The sequence below is a fragment of the Octopus bimaculoides genome, chromosome 6 (assembly GCF_046866305.1).
Source record: "Octopus bimaculoides isolate indiv1 chromosome 6, ASM4686630v1, whole genome shotgun sequence".
In the NCBI taxonomy this organism is placed as follows: Eukaryota; Metazoa; Mollusca; class Cephalopoda; order Octopoda; family Octopodidae; genus Octopus; species Octopus bimaculoides.
Genome location: NC_142933.1, coordinates 53,152,706 through 53,165,017, shown reverse-complemented (window position 1 = coordinate 53,165,017; position 12,312 = coordinate 53,152,706). Strand labels below are relative to the sequence as shown.

Sequence of the window (12,312 nt, the reverse complement as noted above, 5' to 3'; positions counted from 1 at the left end):
ACAAAGACAAAAAGTTTCTTCAAGGAAGTTATGCTTACATTTATTACGCGAAGCGAATAGCGAACGCGAAGTCTCAAATTCACTATCGCGTTTGTCCAACGCACACATTTTACTCACAGACGAAGCCAAGTCATCAAGATTGAGGACTGAAGTAGGAAGTGGAGAGAATCATAATATTTCGCGTCTATCGAATTAGAACGAATGCAAGCGAGATTGCTAGAAAAACTTGTCAGTAAGATTTAGCAGTCGTACTTATTTAAAACAATTGAACTTCATATCTGAAAACAAGTGCAAGCAGTTAATGACATAGCGGAATATATTATCTGTAATGAAAGTGCTAAATTGATGACGGTTTCTAGTCAGTCCTCGGTAGTATAGTGGTGAGTATCCCCGCCTGTCACGCGGGAGACCGGTGTTCGATTCCCCTCCGGGGAGACGTTAACGGTATTTTTATTTCTTCTTTTAACTTTCCTGAAGCGAGAAATCTGGCATATATCCCTGACAGGCCCGAGTGACTAGCCTCTTTTTGCTTCCAGCGGGCATTTCACATAGACTACTAGTAAAATCATCGCAAACATACACGTAATCCCATCGAAAGACCCGTGTTCCATAAGATTTCATGCTTTCACTACTTTCAAACACATTCAAAACACTGGTCTCCATAAAGCTGAAGTCCTCGCCTCTTGAAACAATTCAGCTGTTGTACTTTGCATAATATTTAATATGATCCTACAACATGTCAATTTCGGTCAATGTTTTAGAACACTTATGTATATATTAAGAAAGGGAAGCGGAAGATTTACAAAGACAAAACGTTTCTTCAAGGAAGTTATGCTTACATTTATTACGCGAAGCGAATAGCGAACGCGAAGTCTCAAATTCACTATCGCGTTTGTCCAACGCACACATTTTACTCACAGACGAAGCCAAGTCATCAAGATTGAGGACTGAAGTAGGAAGTGGAGAGAATCATAATATTTCGCGTCTATCGAATTAGAACGATTGCAAGCGAGATTGCTAGAAAAACTTGTCAGTAAGATTTAGCAGTCGTACTTATTTAAAACAATTGAACTTCATATCTGAAAACAAGTGCAAGCAGTTAATGACATAGCGGAATATATTATCTGTAATAAAAGTGCTAAATTGATGACGGTTTCTCGTCAGTCCTCGGTAGTATAGTGGTGAGTATCCCCGCTTGTCACGCGGGAGACCGGGCTTCGATTCCCCGCCGGGGAGACGTTAACGGTTTTTTTATTTCTTCTTTTAACTTTACTGAAGCGAGAAATCTGGCATATATCCCTGACAGGCCCGAGTGACTAGCCTCTTTTTTCTTCCAGCGGGCATTTCACATACACTACTAGTAAAATCATCGCAAACATACACGTAATCCCATCGAAAGACCCGTGTTCCATAAGATTTCATACTTTCACTACTTTCAAACACATTCAAAACACTGGTCTCCATAAAGCTGAAGTCCTCGCCTCTTGAAACAATTCAGCTGTTGTACTTTGCATAATATTTAATATGATCCTACAACATGTCAATTTCGGTCAATGTTTTAGAACACTTATGTATATATTAAGAAAGGGAAGCGGAAAATTTACAAAGACAAAACGTTTCTTCAAGGAAGTTATGCTTACATTTATTACGCGAAGCGAATAGCGAACGCGAAGTCTCAAATTCACTATCGCGATTGTCCAACGCACACATTTTACTCACAGACGAAGCCAAGTCATCAAGATTGATGACTGAACTAGGAAGTGGAGAGAATCATATTTCGCGTCTATCGAATTAGAACGAATGCAAGCGAGATTGCTGGAAAAATTGGTCAGTAAGATTCAGCAGTCGTACTTATTTAAGACAATTGAACTTCATATCTGAAAACAAGTGCAAGCAGTTAATGACATAGCGGAATATATTATCTGTAATGAAAGTGCTAAATTGATGACGGTTTCTCGTCAGTCCTCGGTAGTATAGTGGTGAGTATCCCCGCCTGTCACGCGGGAGACCGGGCTTCGATTCCCCGCCGGGGAGACGTTAACGGTATTTTTATTTCTTCTTTTAACTTTACTGAAGCGAGAAATCTGGCATATATCCCTGACAGGCCCGAGTGACTAGCCTCCTTTTTGCTTCCAGCGGGCATTTCACATAGACTACTAGTAAAATCATCGCAAACGTACACGTAATCCCATCGAAAGACCCGTGTTCCATAAGATTTCATACTTTCACTACTTTCAAACACTTTCAAAACTCTGGTCACCATAAAGCTGAAGTCCTCGCCTCTTGAAACAATTCAGCTGTTGTACTTTGCATAATATTTAATATGATCCTACTACATGTCAATTTCGGTCAATGTTTTAGAACACTTATGTATATATTAAGAAAGGGAAGCGGAAAATTTACAAAGACAAAACGTTTCTTCAAGGAAGTTATGCTTACATTTATTACGCGAAGCGAATAGCGAACGCGTAGTCTCAAATTCACTATCGCGTTTGTCCAACGCACACATTTTACTCACAGACGAAGCCAAGTCATCAAGATTGATGACTGAAGTAGGAAATGGAGAGAATCATAATATTTCGCGTCTATCGAATTAGAACGAATGCAAGCGAGATTGCTGGAAAAATTTGTCAGTAAGATTCAGCAGTCGTACTTATTTAAAACAATTGAACTTCATATCTAAAAACAAGTGCAAGCAGTTAATGACATAGCGGAATATATTATCTGTAATGAAAGTGCTAAATTGATGACGGTTTCTCGTCAGTCCTCCGTAGTATAGTGGTGAGTATCCCCGCCTGTCACGCGGGAGACCGGGGTTCGATTCCCCGCCGGGGAGATGTTAACAGTATATTTATTTCTTCTTTTAACTTTCCTGAAGCGAGAAATCTGGCATATATCCCTGACAGGCCCGAGTGACTAGCCTCTTTTTTCTTCCAGCGGGCATTTCACATACACTACTAGTAAAATCATCGCAAACATACACGTAATCCCATCGAAAGACCCGTGTTCCATAAGATTTCATACTTTCACTACTTTCAAACACATTCAAAACACTGGTCTCCATAAAGCTGAAGTCCTCGCCTCTTGAAACAATTCAGCTGTTGTACTTTGCATAATATTTAATATGATCCTACAACATGTCAATTTCGGTCAATGTTTTAGAACACTTATGTATATATTAAGAAAGGGAAGCGGAAGATTTACAAAGACAAAACGTTTCTTCAAGGAAGTTATGCTTACATTTATTACGCGAAGCGAATAGCGAACGCGAAGTCTCAAATTCACTATCGCGTTTGTCCAACGCACACATTTTACTCACAGACGAAGCCAAGTCATCAAGATTGAGGACTGAAGTAGGAAGTGGAGAGAATCATAATATTTCGCGTCTATCGAATTAGAACGATTGCAAGCGAGATTGCTAGAAAAACTTGTCAGTAAGATTTAGCAGTCGTACTTATTTAAAACAATTGAACTTCATATCTGAAAACAAGTGCAAGCAGTTAATGACATAGCGGAATATATTATCTGTAATAAAAGTGCTAAATTGATGACGGTTTCTCGTCAGTCCTCGGTAGTATAGTGGTGAGTATCCCCGCTTGTCACGCGGGAGACCGGGCTTCGATTCCCCGCCGGGGAGACGTTAACGGTTTTTTTATTTCTTCTTTTAACTTTACTGAAGCGAGAAATCTGGCATATATCCCTGACAGGCCCGAGTGACTAGCCTCTTTTTTCTTCCAGCGGGCATTTCACATACACTACTAGTAAAATCATCGCAAACATACACGTAATCCCATCGAAAGACCCGTGTTCCATAAGATTTCATACTTTCACTACTTTCAAACACATTCAAAACACTGGTCTCCATAAAGCTGAAGTCCTCGCCTCTTGAAACAATTCAGCTGTTGTACTTTGCATAATATTTAATATGATCCTACAACATGTCAATTTCGGTCAATGTTTTAGAACACTTATGTATATATTAAGAAAGGGAAGCGGAAAATTTACAAAGACAAAACGTTTCTTCAAGGAAGTTATGCTTACATTTATTACGCGAAGCGAATAGCGAACGCGAAGTCTCAAATTCACTATCGCGATTGTCCAACGCACACATTTTACTCACAGACGAAGCCAAGTCATCAAGATTGATGACTGAACTAGGAAGTGGAGAGAATCATATTTCGCGTCTATCGAATTAGAACGAATGCAAGCGAGATTGCTGGAAAAATTGGTCAGTAAGATTCAGCAGTCGTACTTATTTAAGACAATTGAACTTCATATCTGAAAACAAGTGCAAGCAGTTAATGACATAGCGGAATATATTATCTGTAATGAAAGTGCTAAATTGATGACGGTTTCTCGTCAGTCCTCGGTAGTATAGTGGTGAGTATCCCCGCCTGTCACGCGGGAGACCGGGCTTCGATTCCCCGCCGGGGAGACGTTAACGGTATTTTTATTTCTTCTTTTAACTTTACTGAAGCGAGAAATCTGGCATATATCCCTGACAGGCCCGAGTGACTAGCCTCCTTTTTGCTTCCAGCGGGCATTTCACATAGACTACTAGTAAAATCATCGCAAACGTACACGTAATCCCATCGAAAGACCCGTGTTCCATAAGATTTCATACTTTCACTACTTTCAAACACTTTCAAAACTCTGGTCACCATAAAGCTGAAGTCCTCGCCTCTTGAAACAATTCAGCTGTTGTACTTTGCATAATATTTAATATGATCCTACTACATGTCAATTTCGGTCAATGTTTTAGAACACTTATGTATATATTAAGAAAGGGAAGCGGAAAATTTACAAAGACAAAACGTTTCTTCAAGGAAGTTATGCTTACATTTATTACGCGAAGCGAATAGCGAACGCGTAGTCTCAAATTCACTATCGCGTTTGTCCAACGCACACATTTTACTCACAGACGAAGCCAAGTCATCAAGATTGATGACTGAAGTAGGAAATGGAGAGAATCATAATATTTCGCGTCTATCGAATTAGAACGAATGCAAGCGAGATTGCTGGAAAAATTTGTCAGTAAGATTCAGCAGTCGTACTTATTTAAAACAATTGAACTTCATATCTAAAAACAAGTGCAAGCAGTTAATGACATAGCGGAATATATTATCTGTAATGAAAGTGCTAAATTGATGACGGTTTCTCGTCAGTCCTCCGTAGTATAGTGGTGAGTATCCCCGCCTGTCACGCGGGAGACCGGGGTTCGATTCCCCGCCGGGGAGATGTTAACAGTATATTTATTTCTTCTTTTAACTTTCCTGAAGCGAGAAATCTGGCATATATCCCTGACAGGCCCGAGTGACTAGCCTCTTTTTTCTTCCAGCGGGCATTTCACATACACTACTAGTAAAATCATCGCAAACATACACGTAATCCCATCGAAAGACCCGTGTTCCATAAGATTTCATACTTTCACTACTTTCAAACACATTCAAAACACTGGTCTCCATAAAGCTGAAGTCCTCGCCTCTTGAAACAATTCAGCTGTTGTACTTTGCATAATATTTAATATGATCCTACAACATGTCAATTTCAGACAATGTTTTAGAACACTTATTCATATATTAGGAAAGGGAAGCGGAAAATTTACAAAGACAAAACGTTTCTTCAAGGAAGTTATGCTTACATTAATTACGCGAAGCGAATAGCGAACGCGAAGTCTCAAATTCACTATCGCGTTTGTCCAACGCACACATTTTACTCATAGACGAAGCCAAGTCATCAAGATTAATGAATGAAGTAGGAATTGGAGAGAATCATAATATTTCGTGTCTATTGAATTAGAACGAATGCAAGCGAGATTGCTAGAAAAACTTGTCAGTAAGATTCAGCAGTCGTACTTATTTAAGACAATTGAACTTCATATCTGAAAACAAGTGCAAGCAGTTAATGACATAGCGGAATATATTATCTGTAATGAAAGTGCTAAATTGATGACGGTTTCTAGTCAGTCCTCGGTGGTATAGTGGTGAGTATCCCCGCCTGTCACGCGGGAGACCGGGGTTCGATTCCCCGCCGGGGAGACATTAACGGTATCTTTATTTCTTCTTTTAACTTTCCTGAAGCGAGAAATCTGGCATATATCCCTGACAGGCCCGAGTGACTAGCCTCTTTTTGCTTCCAGCGGGCATTTCACATAGACTACTAGTAAAATCATCGCAAACATACACGTAATCCCATCGAAAGACCCGTGTTCCATAAGATTTCATGCTTTCACTACTTTCAAACACATTCAAAACACTGGTCTCCATAAAGCTGAAGTCCTCGCCTCTTGAAACAATTCAGCTGTTGTACTTTGCATAATATTTAATATGATCCTACAACATGTCAATTTCGGTCAATGTTTTAGAACACTTATGTATATATTAAGAAAGGGAAGCGGAAGATTTACAAAGACAAAACGTTTCTTCAAGGAAGTTATGCTTACATTTATTACGCGAAGCGAATAGCGAACGCGAAGTCTCAAATTCACTATCGCGTTTGTCCAACGCACACATTTTACTCACAGACGAAGCCAAGTCATCAAGATTGAGGACTGAAGTAGGAAGTGGAGAGAATCATAATATTTCGCGTCTATCGAATTAGAACGAATGCAAGCGAGATTGCTAGAAAAACTTGTCAGTAAGATTTAGCAGTCGTACTTATTTAAAACAATTGAACTTCATATCTGAAAACAAGTGCAAGCAGTTAATGACATAGCGGAATATATTATCTGTAATGAAAGTGCTAAATTGATGACGGTTTCTAGCCAGTCCTCGGTAGTATAGTGGTGAGTATCCCCGCCTGTCACGCGGGAGACCGGGGTTCGATTCCCCTCCGGGGAGACGTTAACGGTATTTTTATTTCTTCTTTTAACTTTCCTGAAGCGAGAAATCTGGCATATATCCCTGACAGGCCCGAGTGACTAGCCTCTTTTTGCTTCCAGCGGGCATTTCACATAGACTACTAGTAAAATCATCGCAAACATACACGTAATCCCATCGAAAGACCCGTGTTCCATAAGATTTCATGCTTTCACTACTTTCAAACACATTCAAAACACTGGTCTCCATAAAGCTGAAGTCCTCGCCTCTTGAAACAATTCAGCTGTTGTACTTTGCATAATATTTAATATGATCCTACAACATGTCAATTTCGGTCAATGTTTTAGAACACTTATGTATATATTAAGAAAGGGAAGCGGAAGATTTACAAAGACAAAACGTTTCTTCAAGGAAGTTATGCTTACATTTATTACGCGAAGCGAATAGCGAACGCGAAGTCTCAAATTCACTATCGCGTTTGTCCAACGCACACATTTTACTCACAGACGAAGCCAAGTCATCAAGATCGAGGACTGAAGTAGGAAGTGGAGAGAATCATAATATTTCGCGTCTATCGAATTAGAACGAATGCAAGCGAGATTGCTAGAAAAACTTGTCAGTAAGATTTAGCAGTCGTACTTATTTAAAACAATTGAACTTCATATCTGAAAACAAGTGCAAGCAGTTAATGACATAGCGGAATATATTATCTGTAATAAAAGTGCTAAATTGATGACGGTTTCTCGTCAGTCCTCGGTAGTATAGTGGTGAGTATCCCCGCCTGTCACGCGGGAGACCGGGGTTCGATTCCCCGCCGGGGAGACGTTAATGATATTTTTATTTCTTCTTTTAACTTTACTGAAGCGAGAAATCTGGCATATATCCCTGACAGGCCCGAGTGACTAGCCTCTTTTTTCTTCCAGCGGGCATTTCACATACACTACTAGTAAAATCATCGCAAACATACACGTAATCCCATCGAAAGACCCGTGTTCCATAAGATTTCATACTTTCACTACTTTCAAACACATTCAAAACACTGGTCTCCATAAAGCTGAAGTCCTCGCCTCTTGAAACAATTCAGCTGTTGTACTTTGCATAATATTTAATATGATCCTACAACATGTCAATTTCGGTCAATGTTTTAGAACACTTATGTATATATTAAGAAAGGGAAGCGGAAAATTTACAAAGACAAAACGTTTCTTCAAGGAAGTTATGCTTACATTTATTACGCGAAGCGAATAGCGAACGCGAAGTCTCAAATTCACTATCGCGTTTGTCCAACGCACACATTTTACTCACAGACGAAGCCAAGTCATCAAGATCGAGGACTGAAGTAGGAAATGGAGAGAATCATAATATTTCGCGTCTATCGAATTAGAACGAATGCAAGCGAGATTGCTGGAAAAATTTGTCAGTAAGATTCAGCAGTCGTACTTATTTAAAACAATTGAACTTCATATCTAAAAACAAGTGCAAGCAGTTAATGACATAGCGGAATATATTATCTGTAATGAAAGTGCTAAATTGATGACGGTTTCTCGTCAGTCCTCCGTAGTATAGTGGTGAGTATCCCCGCCTGTCACGCGGGAGACCGGGGTTCGATACCCCGCCGGGGAGATGTTAACGGTATATTTATTTCTTCTTTTAACTTTACTGAAGCGAGAAATCTGGCATATATCCCTGACAGGCCCGAGTGACTAGCCTCTTTTTTCTTCCAGCGGGCATTTCACATACACTACTAGTAAAATCATCGCAAACATACACGTAATCCCATCGAAAGACCCGTGTTCCATAAGATTTCATACTTTCACTACTTTCAAACACATTCAAAACACTGGTCTCCATAAAGCTGAAGTCCTCGCCTCTTGAAACAATTCAGCTGTTGTACTTTGCATAATATTTAATATGATCCTACAACATGTCAATTTCAGACAATGTTTTAGAACACTTATTCATATATTAGGAAAGGGAAGCGGAAAATTTACAAAGACAAAACGTTTCTTCAAGGAAGTTATGCTTACATTTATTACGCGAAGCGAATAGCGAACGCGAAGTCTCAAATTCACTATCGCGTTTGTCCAACGCACACATTTTACTCATAGACGAAGCCAAGTCATCAAGATTAATGAATGAAGTAGGAATTGGAGAGAATCATAATATTTCGTGTCTATTGAATTAGAACGAATGCAAGCGAGATTGCTAGAAAAACTTGTCAGTAAGATTCAGCAGTCGTACTTATTTAAGACAATTGAACTTCATATCTGAAAACAAGTGCAAGCAGTTAATGACATAGCGGAATATATTATCTGTAATGAAAGTGCTATATTGATGCCGGTTTCTAGTCAGTCCTCGGTGGTATAGTGGTGAGTATCCCCACCTGTCACGCGGGAGACCGGGGTTCGATTCCCCTCCGGGGAGAAGTTAACGGTATTTTTATTTCTTCTTTTAACTTTCCTGAAGCGAGAAATCTGGCATATATCCCTGACAGGCCCGAGTGACTAGCCTCTTTTTGCTTCCAGCGGGCATTTCACATAGACTACTAGTAAAATCATCGCAAACATACACGTAATCCCATCGAAAGACCCGTGTTCCATAAGATTTCATGCTTTCACTACTTTCAAACACATTCAAAACACTGGTCTCCATAAAGCTGAAGTCCTCGCCTCTTGAAACAATTCAGCTGTTGTACTTTGCATAATATTTAATATGATCCTACAACATGTCAATTTCGGTCAATGTTTTAGAACACTTATGTATATATTAAGAAAGGGAAGCGGAAGATTTACAAAGACAAAACGTTTCTTCAAGGAAGTTATGCTTACATTTATTACGCGAAGCGAATAGCGAACGCGAAGTCTCAAATTCACTATCGCGTTTGTCCAACGCACACATTTTACTCACAGACGAAGCCAAGTCATCAAGATTGAGGACTGAAGTAGGAAGTGGAGAGAATCATAATATTTCGCGTCTATCGAATTAGAACGAATGCAAGCGAGATTGCTAGAAAAACTTGTCAGTAAGATTTAGCAGTCGTACTTATTTAAAACAATTGAACTTCATATCTGAAAACAAGTGCAAGCAGTTAATGACATAGCGGAATATATTATCTGTAATAAAAGTGCTAAATTGATGACGGCTTCTCGTCAGTCCTCGGTAGTATAGTGGTGAGTATCCCCGCCTGTCACGCGGGAGACCGGGGTTCGATTCCCCGCCGGGGAGACGTTAATGATATTTTTATTTCTTCTTTTAACTTTACTGAAGCGAGAAATCTGGCATATATCCCTGACAGGCCCGAGTGACTAGCCTCTTTTTTCTTCCAGCGGGCATTTCACATACACTACTAGTAAAATCATCGCAAACATACACGTAATCCCATCGAAAGACCCGTGTTCCATAAGATTTCATACTTTCACTACTTTCAAACACATTCAAAACACTGGTCTCCATAAAGCTGAAGTCCTCGCCTCTTGAAACAATTCAGCTGTTGTACTTTGCATAATATTTAATATGATCCTACAACATGTCAATTTCAGACAATGTTTTAGAACACTTATTCATATATTAGGAAAGGGAAGCGGAAAATTTACAAAGACAAAACGTTTCTTCAAGGAAGTTATGCTTACATTTATTACGCGAAGCGAATAGCGAACGCGAAGTCTCAAATTCACTATCGCGTTTGTCCAACGCACACATTTTACTCATAGACGAAGCCAAGTCATCAAGATTAATGAATGAAGTAGGAATTGGAGAGAATCATAATATTTCGTGTCTATTGAATTAGAACGAATGCAAGCGAGATTGCTAGAAAAACTTGTCAGTAAGATTCAGCAGTCGTACTTATTTAAGACAATTGAAATTCATATCTGAAAACAAGTGCAAGCAGTTAATGACATAGCGGAATATATTATCTGTAATGAAAGTGCTAAATTGATGACGGTTTCTTGTCAGTCCTCCGTAGTATAGTGGTGAGTATCCCCGCCTGTCACGCGTGAGACCGGGGTTCGATTCCCCGCCGGGGAGACGTTAACGGTATTTTTATTTCTTCTTTTAACTTTACTGAAGCGAGAAATCTGGCATATATCCCTGACAGGCCCGAGTGACTAGCCTCTTTTTTCTTCCAGCGGGCATTTCACGTAGACTACTAGTAAAATCATCGCAAACATACACGTAATCCCATCGAAAGACCCGTGTTCCATAAGATTTCATACTTTCACTACTTTCAAACACATTCAAAACACTGGTCACCATAAAGCTGAAGTCCTCGCCTCTTGAAACAATTCAGCTGTTGTACTTTGCATAATATTTAATATGATCCTACAACATGTCAATTTCGGTCAATGTTTTAGAACACTTATGTATATATTAAGAAAGGGAAGCGGAAAATTTACAAAGGAAAAACGTTTCTTCAAGGAAGTTATGCTTACATTTATTACGCGAAGCGAATAGCGAACGCGTAGTCTCAAATTCACTATCGCGTTTGTCCAACGCACACATTTTACTCACAGACGAAGCCAAGTCATCAAGATTGATGACTGAAGTAGGAAGTGGAGAGAATCATAATATTTCGCGTCTATCGAATTAGAACGAATGCAAGCGCGATTGCTGGAAAAATTTGTCAGTAAGATTCAGCAGTCGTACTTATTTAAAACAATTGAACTTCATATCTGAAAACAAGTGCAAGCAGTTAATGACATAGCGGAATATATTATCTGTAATGAAAGTGCTAAATTGATGACGGCTTCTCGTTAGTCCTCGGTAGTATAGTGGTGAGTATCCCCGCCTGTCACGCGGCGGACCGGGGTTCGATTCCCCGCCGGGGAGACGTTAACGGTATTTTTATTTCTTCTTTTAACTTTACTGAAGCGAGAAATCTGGCATATATCCCTGACAGGCCCGAGTGACTAGCCTCCTTTTGCTTCCAGCGGGCATTTCACATAGACTACTAGTGAAATCATCGCAAACATACACGTAATCCCATCGAAAGACCCGTGTTCCATAAGATTTCATACTTTCACTACTTTCAAACACATTCAAAACACTGGTCACCATAAAGCTGAAGTCCTCGCCTCTTGAAACAATTCAGCTGTTGTACTTTGCATAATATTTAATATGATCCTACAACATGTCAATTTCGGTCAATGTTTTAGAACACTTATGTATATATTAAGAAAGGGAAGCGGAAGATTTACAAAGACAAAACGTTTCTTCAAAGAAGTTATGCTTACATTTATTACGCGAAGCGAATAGCGAACGCGAAGTCTCAAATTCACTATCGCGTTTGTCCAACGCACACATTTTACTCATAGACGAAGCCAAGTCATCAAGATTAATAAATGAAGTAGGAATTGGAGAGAATCATAATATTTCGTGTCTATTGAATTAGAACGAATGCAAGCGAGATTGCTAGAAAAACTTGTCAGTAAGATTCAGCAGTCGTACTTATTTAAGACAATTGAACATCATATCTGAAAACAAGTGCAAGCAGTTA

General features: G+C 39.4%; 3 non-coding genes across 3 annotated transcripts; all 3 read left to right on the top strand.

The window, feature by feature from the left end:
• The first annotated feature begins 5,966 nt into the window (after window positions 1-5,966).
• Trnad-guc (transfer RNA aspartic acid (anticodon GUC)) lies at window positions 5,967-6,038 on the top strand. The gene has a single exon. It is a non-coding gene; the product is annotated as a tRNA-Asp (tRNA).
• Window positions 6,039-7,568: 1,530 nt separating this feature from the next.
• Trnad-guc (transfer RNA aspartic acid (anticodon GUC)) lies at window positions 7,569-7,640 on the top strand. Its single transcript has one exon. It is a non-coding gene; the product is annotated as a tRNA-Asp (tRNA).
• Window positions 7,641-9,971: 2,331 nt separating this feature from the next.
• Trnad-guc (transfer RNA aspartic acid (anticodon GUC)) lies at window positions 9,972-10,043 on the top strand. Its single transcript has one exon. It is a non-coding gene; the product is annotated as a tRNA-Asp (tRNA).
• Window positions 10,044-12,312: the final 2,269 nt, after the last annotated feature.